This window comes from Capra hircus, chromosome 13, assembly GCF_001704415.2.
Source record: "Capra hircus breed San Clemente chromosome 13, ASM170441v1, whole genome shotgun sequence".
NCBI lineage: Eukaryota > Metazoa > Chordata > Mammalia > Artiodactyla > Bovidae > Capra > Capra hircus.
Window position 1 is genome coordinate 21,673,496 of NC_030820.1, and position 13,267 is coordinate 21,686,762.

At 39.7% G+C, this 13,267-nt stretch overlaps 1 protein-coding gene across 1 annotated transcript in view; it reads right to left on the bottom strand.

Annotated features, from left to right (window-relative positions):
- Positions 1–13,267, bottom strand: part of NEBL (nebulette) — a 383,839-nt gene that overhangs the window by 191,137 nt on the left and 179,435 nt on the right. The window lies entirely within an intron of this gene.

Here is a 13,267-nt window from a genome sequence, read left to right on the forward strand (position 1 = left end):
ATTACTCTGGGGAGTACATTAAGTATTTGGCGATGATGATTAACTTTTCCAGGAAACTAAAGTACCATCCAATTAACTATTCAGGTACTAAAGAAGCAAAAAACAATTAATATTCTAATACCTGACTTAGTCCTGAAGAGTAATTGACTCACAGAGTCTGACTCTTGCTGATTTATGTTTCCCTGTTACGTTTTAAATAACATATAAGAATTCAGACAATTTTTGAATTTTGATTTCTGGACACGTGTTCTCTTAACTATTAATCCTTTAGAGAGAGCTAGTCTCATCCCATTACATGATTATGATTTTTTTAATATAAACAGTCTAATTCACACACAGAGTAGAATTTTATTCAAATTATTTTGAACCAGACAATATTATGCAAGGGTAAATTAAGGAAAGAATAATAAGTTACAATAGGGAACATTCCTATGTGCATATTCTTATTTATAAAATATTAGAAGCTGGGGCAATTTCCAGTTAGGATAAAGGTAATTAGCAAATTGGTCATTCAGAAAAGAAAGCTACCTTCAAACTACAGTAAAGAAATGAAATAAGGATAAAAACAGGAACCAAGAAAATGTAAACAAAGACAGCTGAAACTAACACAAAACAGTTATGAAAGTGAAAATAACCTGTTCTTAATCTCAGAGTCACAGCTGACAAAAGTGACAGATGATCCCCCCCCCCACTTTCTTACATGTTCCTGCTTCCTAACAGATTGATAATGTCATTAAAATTGGCCTTAACAACCCTCCCACACCTGCAGTGGCATTATCCACCAGGCAACATTGACTGTTTTTCTAAAAGAAAAACATGCTTCTTCCACTTCTACAAAACTGGGGAGAAAAGGAAAATATAAACTATAACACAGCAAAAACAAAGGAAAAAAGAATGCAAAAGAAGAATAAATCTAAATACATTATATACTTACTATGCACACAAATGACACTGAGAATAGCTTCAAAGATAGACCGTTTTTGCTACCCAGAAAAACCCATGGATCTCAGCGAGGCTTTTTCTTTGTGTGTCGTATGGTAGAGGCTTACTGGGGTGGGGGGGACACCAATTATTTCTGCAAATGTCACTTGCTCGGTAACTACATTTCTGTATGAAAACAAACTGTTATATCTCATAGGTGAGGTTCAGGACACTCAGGCCAATATACAAGTCCTGACCGTCACTGATTAAATCCCTACCTCCACTCATCTCCATCAGCAGTCTTAATAAACAAATAATAATTATCAGATTAAATCCTTAATACAGAATTTTATTTAAAACATAAATTTCCTAGAAATGTTTGCAGGTTATTAACATACTGATAATACAGCTAGAAATGTAGTCCTAATTCAGGTCTTCCACAGGGAAGAGGCTATGAGAAATAAACACCCGAGTGGTGCTGAAGAACGAAGTGAAGAATTATGGCTTCTTATGCTTCTTAGTTAAGAGTGAGAGCTTCACACTGATTACAGGCATCAGTTTTGAGAAATGCTGGCTTCCTGCCTCCCTGCTATGGAATAGCAGCTATGATTTATTAAAGAGCTATTGTATAAGGTATCAGACATTATATTAGGCATCTGACAGACCATCCTGCTTCATCTTCAAAAGCACTCTGCAAAGAGATATCTATTTACCATTTTGTACAGATGAGAGATGTGGTGGACATTATTGTTTGGGTCTACCCACAACCTCCTTCTTCTGGGTAATAGTCCCAGGCCTCATCCACCCATGCAGTTCTTCTCAAGAACTGTCATTTCCCTATAGGACACACTTCCTTAACCAACCGAGGATCGTCCCAAAGGCAGCCAATCGTCTGGCCCAAGCTAGTCCAAGTCCATATGTTTCGGAGGTTTGCAGTCTTGGGACCCAAAGTGTAGAATGAGTCTCTCCCTCTGGCAAGTAAAACTCTAAGGTACATAAGCCTTGGAACTATCAACAGCCACGTTTGCCACCACCAGAATCCAGAGGGGCAGATATACCCCATCTGCCAAAAGAGAATCCCAGCCTGGTGGCATTTGAGTCCTGATCCACACTGTTCCGAAAGCTCAAACAGGCACATTCTTGCGCATGGATCTGTATACTCTAACATCTTCAAAAGAAATCATCATTTTGTTCAAGTGAATGAGAGTTGCATTTTCCATTTCGTGAAGCTCAGAACCCAACCTAATACAAGAAACTAAGTTAGAGATGAAGACACAAACCACATATATATACTATCATGTGTAAAACAGACAGCTAGTGGGAAGCTGCTATATAACACAGGGACCCCAGCCTGGAGCTTTGTGATGACCTAGAAGAGTGGGATGGGCGAGGGGAGAGGGGCTCAGGAGGAAGATATATATATATATATATATATAAAATTATGACTCATTCACATCACTGTATGGCAGAAACCAATGCAACATTGTAAAACAATTCTTCTCCAATTATAAAAAAAGACACAAGCCTAACATCACATTCTGGTGAGCTGCAGTCAGGATCCAAACCCACATCTGTTGTCTCAGAAGCTTTTGCTCTTCTTTCCCTATCACACCACAAGATAGTAATTCGAATACTTTGAAAACTTTAAAGATCTTCACTTAGATTGAAACAATTTTGATAAAAATAATCATTATTTCTTTAAAAAGACTAGATTTTAAACAACAGTGTAAATATCTTAATTTTTAAATTATCTTACATGTTACATACATTAGGCAGTGTGTGTGTGTGTGTGTGTGTGTGTCTGTGTGTCTGTGTTAGTCACTCAGGCATGTCCCCCTATGCAACCCTATGGACTGTAGCCCAGCAGGTTCCTCTGTCCATGGAATCCTCCAGGCAAGAATACTGGAGTGGGTTGCCATACCCTTCTCCAGGGAATCTGAATCTTTAATGGTTACAAACACCATCAGTTAGATGTTTGGTAGGTATTCATCAAATGAGTGAGTAAAAAACTAAGGTAACCACTTCAAGATGAAACTTTAACATGGTGACCTTATTAAGCATCAACTTAGAAATGTGTGTAGATGATTCAAAACTTTCACTTTTAAATTCACTCAATTCCCAATACAAAAAATCAGATACTAAGTAACTAAAGAAAATCCCAAAATTTTACTTAAATGTGATCATTTAAAAAGTTACTGCATGTCTGCACATCAATTAATATATTATCTTGGTTATATTCCTATGAAGTTTCATGACTAAGTATCATTTTATGATGCTATAGGTATAATCCTATTCTTCCCTTGCTGATCTAAAAGTCTCCTCTTTGGTCAAAAACCCTAATGGAGTTTGGCTGAGTCCATTTCTCAGAAGGACAAAGGAGAACTTCCCTTGTGGTACAGTGGTTAAGATTCCATGCTTCGACTGCAAGGGGCACATGTTCAATCCCTATTCAAGGACCTAAGAGCCTGCATGCCGCACCACCGGTAAATAAGTACTATTTTTTTAAAAGAAGGACAAAGAGTCTTTCTTGTCCCTCCAGAACGAACATCTCAAGAAGAAATAGCATTTTTCCTTTGTAATGTGGGTTTTCAAGTTACAATGAGAAAGGGAAAAAAATATAAATGGAAGAGAACAGCCTGTTTGAGTTGATATGGATAAGTGTTTTAACATCTCTTAATAATTCTAATTTTGGAATGCTGTTCTGCCTGAGCCCATGAACGTCTCACTTATTTCACAGTCCGGGAGAGTGCAGCTATCTGAGAAACAGGAATAAGTTGGCATTGCCAGGGAGCCAGGTGGTTCCACTGTTTGGAAACCATCTGGTCTGAGTTTTCTCTTTGTCAGCACCATCAATACTTCAGTAGCAAGAGCTATTATAGGGATTGTGTGTGTTTCATTTCTTTAAATAAACTCAAACAAAACTACTCTGAATATAAATTCATTATTTCTTTGAATTGTGCTTGCAGAGCATAATGAAACCCTTGTCAAGACGAGTTACACTTGAATGCTTACATTCATTCCACAACTTCACAAAACCAAGTGGCAAAATACTGGAAGTATGCCTAGAACTCCAGCAGCCCCCTTGATCATATTCACCTTTAAGGGGATAACGATTGTCCACATGCCTCTGGCAAAATGGAGAATTTTTTTCTGCTGAGGTAGATACCTAGGCAAAGCTACATATTCTATGCAGTAAACAGATTTAGATATCAGGATCACTCAGAGACAGTTATTTAATTAAAGAAGTAAAACACAGAAAGGCCTAAGAAACTTAAACCTATTAATCCTAGGCTCAGGCGACTCTTCATCCAACAGTTGTTGCTGTTCAGTCACTAAGTCATATCCGATTCCCTGCGACCCCAGGACTGCAGCATGCCAAGCTCCCAGCCCTGTCCTGCACTGTCTCCCGGAGTTTGCTCAAATTCACATCCACTGAGCTGGTGATGCTATCTAACATCTCATCCTCTGCTGCCCCTTTCTCCTTTCTCCTTCAATCATTCCCAGCAACAGGGTCGATTTTCCAATGAGTCGGCTCTCTGCATCAAGCGGCCAAAAAGAGAGTATGACAAATCAGTGAGCAAACCCATCAAATCATGGCCTGGACTGCAGAACACAGGACGATAAACGTACTGCAAAGCACAGGGCCCTTACCTCCACCAAAAAGAAAGGGTCACTGCGTACTAAAAATACCAGGCTCTCTGTAATACGTATATGTGAACAGACACTGGCATTAATAAACCTTGTCTTCTAAGACCTTAATCTCAGCTTCAGTTAAAGATAAAGTTTCCAGACCCAGATGTTTTTATCGGAATACCCAAAGTCAAATCTCCCTAAATGCCAGCATCCACCTTCCAACGGCAGGCCTCCGTTTCACTGCCCTTTAGATAGAAGCTGGAAGTCACCATGTCACATTCACTTAAGAAGGGACAAATTAAAGAGGTTAGAGTACTGACCTAGAGTTAAAAGAGAAAGAAACTGAGGCCAGGAGAGGTTTTACTTTCTTCTATCAGCAGGTCATCCTCAACCCCCTTCTTTGCAACAATGTTTGACTTGTCAAAATTGCTTTGCTGCATCTGCACCTGACATCTAAATCATTTGACAGGCACATAACCTTATCAAATTTCTAGTTATAGTACAAATAGAGGTAACAAACCATATCCACTGAAACTGATAACAGCTCACACAAAGAACTGCAAAGCTGTGATTGCAGGAGAGGAGGGAGTCCCTACAGACATCCTGGCCCGGGAGCCCACAGAAAGGGGAGGAGAAGCCAGAGCCAGACAAAGAGCGGTGGTGGGTTTGACTCCACCAAACCCAGTTGCAGCTCTCATTCTTCTGCTGAGACCGAAACAACCAAAAGGCCTCTCACTGGGGGTGAAAAAAAATTGTGAAAAGAGTGGTGTCTGTCCGCTCCAACTAGCATTTAACTTAAAAGGCAATTGGAACAAAAGCATAGAACGGTACTTTTGAAAGTCCCCTGCCAACCACCATTTGCCCTAATACACTGTCAGGTTGTTAGGTACTATGTCTTAATTCAGGAGACAATGCAAGCACCAATAGATACATCCCTGGTTTAGTCTGTAACTCAAGCCAACTGCTCATCTCTAGTATTTGCTCAGGAACACACAGGGAAAATAATATTGCCAAAAAAGAATAAAATATTTTGAGGTAAAAAAATTAATTTTAAATCATGGCCCTGAAACAAAAAAGCCTTTAAAAAAACTGTTTTCTTCACTTAAATGTTCTAGGCTCCTAATACTTCTGGAAAACACTGCAGAAGAAATTAAGGATATAAATATGAAAAAGTATATATGTAATTAGAGAGACAATTCCCCAGGTAAAGGACACACACTGAAATCAGATTTAAATTCACCTGATCATAAATATTCCAGCTTCCTAAACAACTCCCTCGACTGAAATCCAAGGCCCAGGAAAGGCTCATGCAGGATTAAATACTCTAATCAGAACACCAAAGCCTTTTACTTTTCTAAAGGAAGAATATACATCTTATCAATATCAGATTACTTGATCTGTGAGTCTATCCTACTCTGGACATTTCTAGGTGAAATTAACAAGCTGCTTTCCAGGTCTCCAGTTTCCTCTCATTTCTTTCCCTTCATCTCATCCTACCCAACTCCCAGTCTCAAATGCTAGTGATTTTCCGTCATCAGTATCTCAAATGCAACCCACTTTTCTCCATACTTTCACCACTACTATTTATTTTTTTAAAAAGAAATGGGGAAGATAAGCATGAAAGCAATAAAAATCCATAAAATATTTAGACAAATTCTGCACAACTGAAATTTCTATGGATCACTGCATGCCTGGTATTATCCACAGAATGTCACAGGATAAACTTGACAAAAATATGATGGATATGTGAATATTCAGTAGGCAGTAACAGTCAATCTAAAATATACAGGATGCACTCGGGTGTTTATTTAAAATATGATTCTTATGGAGATGCAAATGAGACTAAATCTTGGTGTTTCTTATTTAAGAAAACCTGAAGTCAAGCTATGAAACTATCATTCCTTTAGTGACATTTGAAAACCAAATACTGAAGGAAAATCAACAGGATTATTTTTTACCTGAAAAGAGAAAAAAAAAATTTTAGCTGGGACTAGATTTAAATTCATTCAACCATTAATAACCCACCCTCCTAACCATGGCCTTGGTCTGAAGCCTTTTAATCCCTGTCCCAGAAAAGGCTCATCCAGGATTAAATAACCAGAACACCAAATCCTTTTACTTTTCTAAATGAAGAATATTCAGCTTATTAACATCAGGTTTGTTGTTGTTGTTCAGTCACTAAAGTGAAGTGAAGTCGCTCAGTCGTGTCCGACTCTTTGCGACCCCATGGACTGTAGCCTACCAGGCTCTGAGGAGCCTCTCAGTCCATGGAATTTTCCAGGCAAGAGTACTGGAGTGGGTTGCCATTTCCTTCTCCAGGGGATCTTCCCAACCCAGGGATCAAACCCCAGTCTCCCACACTGCAGGCAGATGCTTTACCATCTGAGCCACCAGGGAAGCTTCAGTCACTAAGTCGTGTCCAACTGAATTCAACAACAAATTCAAGTAAGTAAATAAAAAACTGCTAGAACGTTCATTCCAGCCTATTTCATATCACCATAAAAGGCAAACCAGATAGAAAGAGAATCTGTGCTTTAGACATTATGTAAATTTCTTTCTTAATATAGAAATTAATAGAGAAATGCCTTTAAAACTCTTAACAAAAATGATTTCATACACACACACACACACACACACGCACACACACACACCTCACCAGATCCTACTGCTGGGCATACACACTGAGGAAACCAGAATTGAAAGAGACACATGTACCCCAATGTTCATCGCAGCCCTGTTTATAATAGTCAGGACATGGAAGCAACCTAGATGTCCATCAGCAGACGAATGGATAAGAAAGCTGTGGTACATATACACAATGGAGTATTACTCAGCCATTAAGAAGAATACATTTGAATCAGTTCTAATGAGGTGGATGAAACTGGAGCCAATTATACAGAGTGAAGTAAGCCAGAAAGAAAAACACCAATACAGTATACTAACACATATATATGGAATTTAGAAAGATGGTAATGATAACCCTGTATGCAAGACAGCAAAAGAGATACAGATGTAAAGAACAGACTTTTGGACTCTGTGGGAGAGGGAGAGGGTGGGATGATTTGGGAGAATGGCATTGAAACATGTATACTATCATGTAAGAAATGAATCACTAGTCTAGGTTCGATACAGGATACAGGATGCTTGGGGCTGGTGCACTGGGATGACCCAGAGAGATGATATGGGGAGGGTGGTGGGAGCGGGGTTCAGGATTGGGAACATGTGTACACCTGGTGGATTCATGTCAATTATGGCAAAACCAATAGAGTATTGTAAAGTAAAAAAATAAGAATAAAAAAATAATAAAAAGAGAAAAGTATTGAAGTAGCCTCAGCCAAACTATCGGAGAAGGCAATGGCAACCCACTCCAGTACTCTTGCCTGGAAAATCCCATGGATGGAGGAGCCTGGTAGACTGCAGTCCACAGGGTCGCGAAGAGTCAGACACAACTGAGTGACTTCACTTTCACTTTTCACTTTCAGCATTGGAGAAGGAAAAGGCAACCCACTCCAGCGTTCTTGCCTGGAGAATCCCAGGGACGGGGGAACCTGCCATCTATGGGGTCGCACAGAGTCGGACACGACTGAAGTGACTTAGCAGCAGCAGCAGCAGCAGCCAAACTACTGACCAAGTGTGAGGGTAGGGTACTTTTAGACATGTGAAAGTGAAGTCACTCAGTCGTGTCCGACTCTTTGTGACCCCATGGACTGGGGCCTACAAGGCTCCTCTGTCCATGGGATTTTCCAGGCAATAGTACTGGAGTGGATTGCCATTTCCTTCTCCAGCAGATCTTCCCAACCCAGGGATCGAACCCAGGTCTCCCACATTGTAGACAGACGCTTTACCGTCTGAGCCACCAGGGAAGTCCAATTCTAGACATATAAGGACTCAAAATTTATCAACCACATACCTTTTCTCAAAAAGCTACTGAAGGATGTGTTCTACCAAAATGAGGGAGTAAACCAAGAAATATGACATGGGATCCAAGGGTTTTTTTTAGGGCAAAGGGAAAGCCAAGAGTAATGGTGAAGGAGAATCCCAGGGCAGAGCTATTCAATGAACCCAGAGAAAAAGCAGTTCAGATTAGAGTCGGGAACAAAAATCCCGGAGGAATGTCTCAAGAAATAGATTACAGAATCGGTGGATTACTGAATGCATGCAGATCTAGTGAAAGAACTTTTAAAACCATCAGACTGTGGACATATAAAAGAAATTAGCTACTCTAAGAAAAAAGAAAAATGGTTTTCAAGAAAGTATAATCATAGTACATTCACGGGCTCAGCCAGGAACAATAAATAATCTAATTACACCCATATTATTGTCCTTTGCTTTACTGCACTTCACAGACATCACTATTTTTTTTTTTAACAAATTGGAGATTTGTAGCAACCCTACTTCAACAAGACTATGAGCACCACTTTTCCAACAGTATTTGTTCATTTTGTATCTCTGTGGCACATTTTGGTAATTCTTGCAACATTTCAAACTTTTCCATCATTTTCACATTTATTAGGGTGATCTGTGATCAATGATCCTTGATGTTACTATTACAGCTCACTGAAGGCTCAGTAACTGTTAGCACTCTTTAGCAAAAAAGTATTTCTTAATTAAGGCATCTACATATTTTTAGCCACGATGCTACTGCACACTTCAGCATAGTGTTAACACAACTTTTACATGCACTAGGAAACCAAAAATTCATGTGGCTCACTTTGTTGCCATATTATTGTGGCACCCAACCCACAGTATCTCTGAGGTATGCCTGCAAACAAAGGTTTCTGAATATCCAAAAAATGTGACTTAACTATATTGGGTGCATGGGAGGGGGTAGTTTAACAAAGAATAAATCTTCTTCCATACTGAAAAATCAATAGATAATCTCTAAAAAAAAAATTAAGCTTACCAATAGCGATATATGCATAGAACAGACAGATGCTACAAAGGAAAACAAAGGCTTACAAGTGGCTGTCTCTGAAGAGACGGAATTAGAAGTATAAAGATATACAGAGGGGACTGCTATACTTTACTATCATCAAAAATTATATACTTTGAAACTCTGACAAAAAATTAAAATAAAATACAGATGCCATTCAAAACAATTTTAAAGGAGAAAGAAGCAAATTTCTTTACTGCACTGCTTGAGCTATCTTTTCAAATCTGGCCTGATAGTAATTTCTCTTTCACTGAGAAATAAAGTCATCATGGCAAAGATAAAGGGAGATATGATGTCACTATTTCTATTATTGATAAGAAGGGTCCATACTTTGCATATTTATCCCATAATCTGTCACCAATAAATCAATTACTCTCAATTACTCTCAATCAATTACTATAACAAAAACTCAAGCAAAAACTTTGCTTGATTTCACATGGGAAATCTCTGTGATAAAGGGAGTATTGGAGATGTGTATGTGATGTTAGGATTATGAGTCAAGATAGACTTGCTTTGTTTACATCTGATAAAACCTACGGCATTAACAAAAAATACAGCAATGTACAGTGTGGGGACTGGTAATGGCCATAAGAGCTAAAGGTCATCTGTGAACAGGCTTAGTGTTATCTCTGTCCAGCTCTAGTGATCACTAAGCCCAGAAAAGAGAGAACCAGGAAAAAGAAGGAAAAAATTGAGGGCTTGAGAAAGCAGGGGAAAAAACTGAAGAAGAAAGCAGAAACGGAAACAGGCAGATGCGCTAAGATCTACAGCACATTCGTCAAGGCTATAGATATGTAGCATGGATGGCATGGCCATCGCAGGCAGCAGGGAGGTGAGCACCATTAACCAGGGCCCTCACTGGTAAACTCAGCAATCCATCAGCGAGGCCCACTATCAGCAGAGAGCCTCGCCCACCTTGCGGACAAGGATCTATGCACTGCTAACATCACCCTGAAACCTAGAAATGGCTTTGGTCAGAGGCTTAGCAAGTCCTGCTGTAGGACCCAAATATTCTTGCAGCTTTTGTTAGCAAGAGCTGGTATCTATTTAAGGATCACTTTTTTTTTTTTTTTTAATAATCTTAGGTTGTTGTTCAGTCACTCAGTCATGTCCAACTCTTTGGAACCCCAATTACTGCAGCACACCAGGCTTCCCTGTCCTTTATCATCTCCTGGAGTCTGCTCAAACTCATGTCCATTGAGTCAGTGATGCCATCCAACCATCTCGTCCTCTGTCATCCCCTTCTCCTCCCGCCTTCATCTTAACAGAGAGTATTTTAGATTTATCATTTCTCCCTTCCAACAGGCAAGAATGTCCTATTTCCCCAAGTCTGGTCAGAACTGTTCGTACAATCCACTGAAGTCCCCTACCTCTCTGAAATCCTGTGGATCCCCTAACTTTAACACACAGGCGATTCCATTTACTGTCTTACTACATGGGTACAACCTGAGACCTCATGTGTTGGGAGAAAAATGGGCTAGAGAACACACGACACTCAAAAACAAACTTATCAGTTCAGGGACAGGTCCTATCAGCGGGACAGCCTGCCCAAAGTGGCTTCGAATACTAATACCAGCCCCCTCCACAAAAGGCATTTTAATACTGGTTTCACAGATAGAGAAAATTGGTTTCTTTCACTCCTTTCCTAGTATTATGAAATGAAAGGTTCTATGACATACCACAATAAACGCAGAATCACATAATGATTACTTTATGGGGTGGAAAACACAAATGAACACCTATATTGTGGTCACTCTTTGTTATTGCCTGACCACCCACCAACCATCACCCCTTCTTTTGGTATAACACCTTTCCTTTCTTTTGAGAACCCAGTTTTCCCCAGCTCTCTCCAGAGGTGGATTATGTAACTTGGAAATGGCCAGACAGTGTAGTGCACCGCCCATCTCAGTGATTTTTCAACCATGGATACAATATCCAACCAGGACCAGAGAGAGAGTGAGCTCGTTGGTGGGGGCCTTTCTGTCATTGAACTTGTACCTACAGAGAGGTAGGTTAAAGGCATGGTAGCTGTCTTTCAGCCACATATGAGCCAGTCTGAAAATGGAGCTGTCACAGAAGACACCGGACTGAGAGATGGAGAGAAACTGGGCCCCAGTGAAACCCTCTGAGCCCCTCTAGGAAGCCCTGCCCTAAAGCCAGTTTCACCCCTGGGCTCTTGCAGCATCTGAGCCAAAAATAATAATGCCAGGTTGGACTGAGTTTTCTGGCACTTGCAAGGAAAAAAAGTCCTAATTAATATGCTCATATACATTTTGCTAGTAGATAAAATTTCTAAGAGGGTTTAGAGCCTTCCAGATTACTTTCCTCTCACTATCTTTCATTGGTTGAGCTGACTTAACACAGCTGTTTGTGATTAAAGCTCAATTATACACACCAACAGAAAAGTGGTTCTGGTAATCCTAAACAGCAGATACCTGCAAATCACCTGCATGTGGTTTGGGAATCCAAAGTTAAAGAAACAAAAAAGTCATAAAACACTGTTTAAATATTTTTTAACAACTCCTCAGATGGGAGTCCCTTTCCCCCAAGTGACTGCAGTTAGTACAGTACAGTTAACTTGAGCATGAATTCTGTACTGCAGAACTGGCTGGGATGTCACCATTTGAGATGCTGGCAAAAACCATACTTCAGAGCAAACAATATGTAACTAAAATGTTTTTTAAAACAATTTTCTGAAGAGGAGGTAATTCCACAAAATGATTGAAAACAGTGTAACTGTCATCTAGCTGTGTATACCCACTGTGTCTGTTGAAAGGTGTTTTCTCCATTATGCAGAATTCTTAAAAACCTAAGAACAGGAAGTGGCAAGCATTTCACTTATAACCTTTTGAATTACTCAGCACATAATCAGTATTCGAAAGTTCTCACTATCTCCTCCTCCCCAAAATCTTTCCTATCTTTTCTTCTCTTTCAGCCATTTTGATATTTTCTTTTTTCAATCACAGTTTTGTTTAGAAATGTCCAAATAAAGATAAAATAAATTCTTGGGATTTCCCTGGTAGTCAGGTGGTTAAGATTCCACACTTCCATTGCAGGGGACACAGGTTTGATCCCTGGTTAGGGAACTAAGATCCTGCATGCCTTGCAGTGTGGCAAAAATTTAATTAATTAAAAAGAATAACATAGATAAATTCTCATACTGGGTCAATTATGTCTTAAGTAAATAAGAATATCAAGCTTTACATGGATCTAAGCAGATTGACAATAAACTTAGGAAGGTTCACAGTTTAGGAACTCAGAGTACTCACTAGAATGTTTTTACCTATACAGTCATACCTGGGTATCCGAGGGGGACTGGCTCCAGGACCCCTTGCAGATTCCCAAATTCACAGATGCTCAAGTCCCTTACAGTCAGCCCTCTATCCACAAATGCAAACCCACAGATACAGAGGGCCAACCATAACCTAAGTAAAGAACAAGGAAAATGCTAAGGCTGGAAGCTGATACCTGGGTGGTAGGAAGCCCCACACCCTGGGAACAGTGCAGTGCGTAGTGGGTCAAGCTGGTGAAGGTACCTGGATTCTAAACTTGGAGTGGGGCCTAACAAGCTTTATGACACTAGCAGGTTCTCTGAGAATCGTCTTTCTTCACTTGTAAGGTGAGAAAATTAAATAGATGATCCCAGTAGGTGTTGTAGCAAGTAAGCATTTGTGCCTCCGTTCTATAAAACCATGTAGAGAATTAACCATGAAAGATGGTGAGAATGGTTATCCTGAGACAGCTTATAATAAGCACCAAACAAAAATAAAATGAATATGC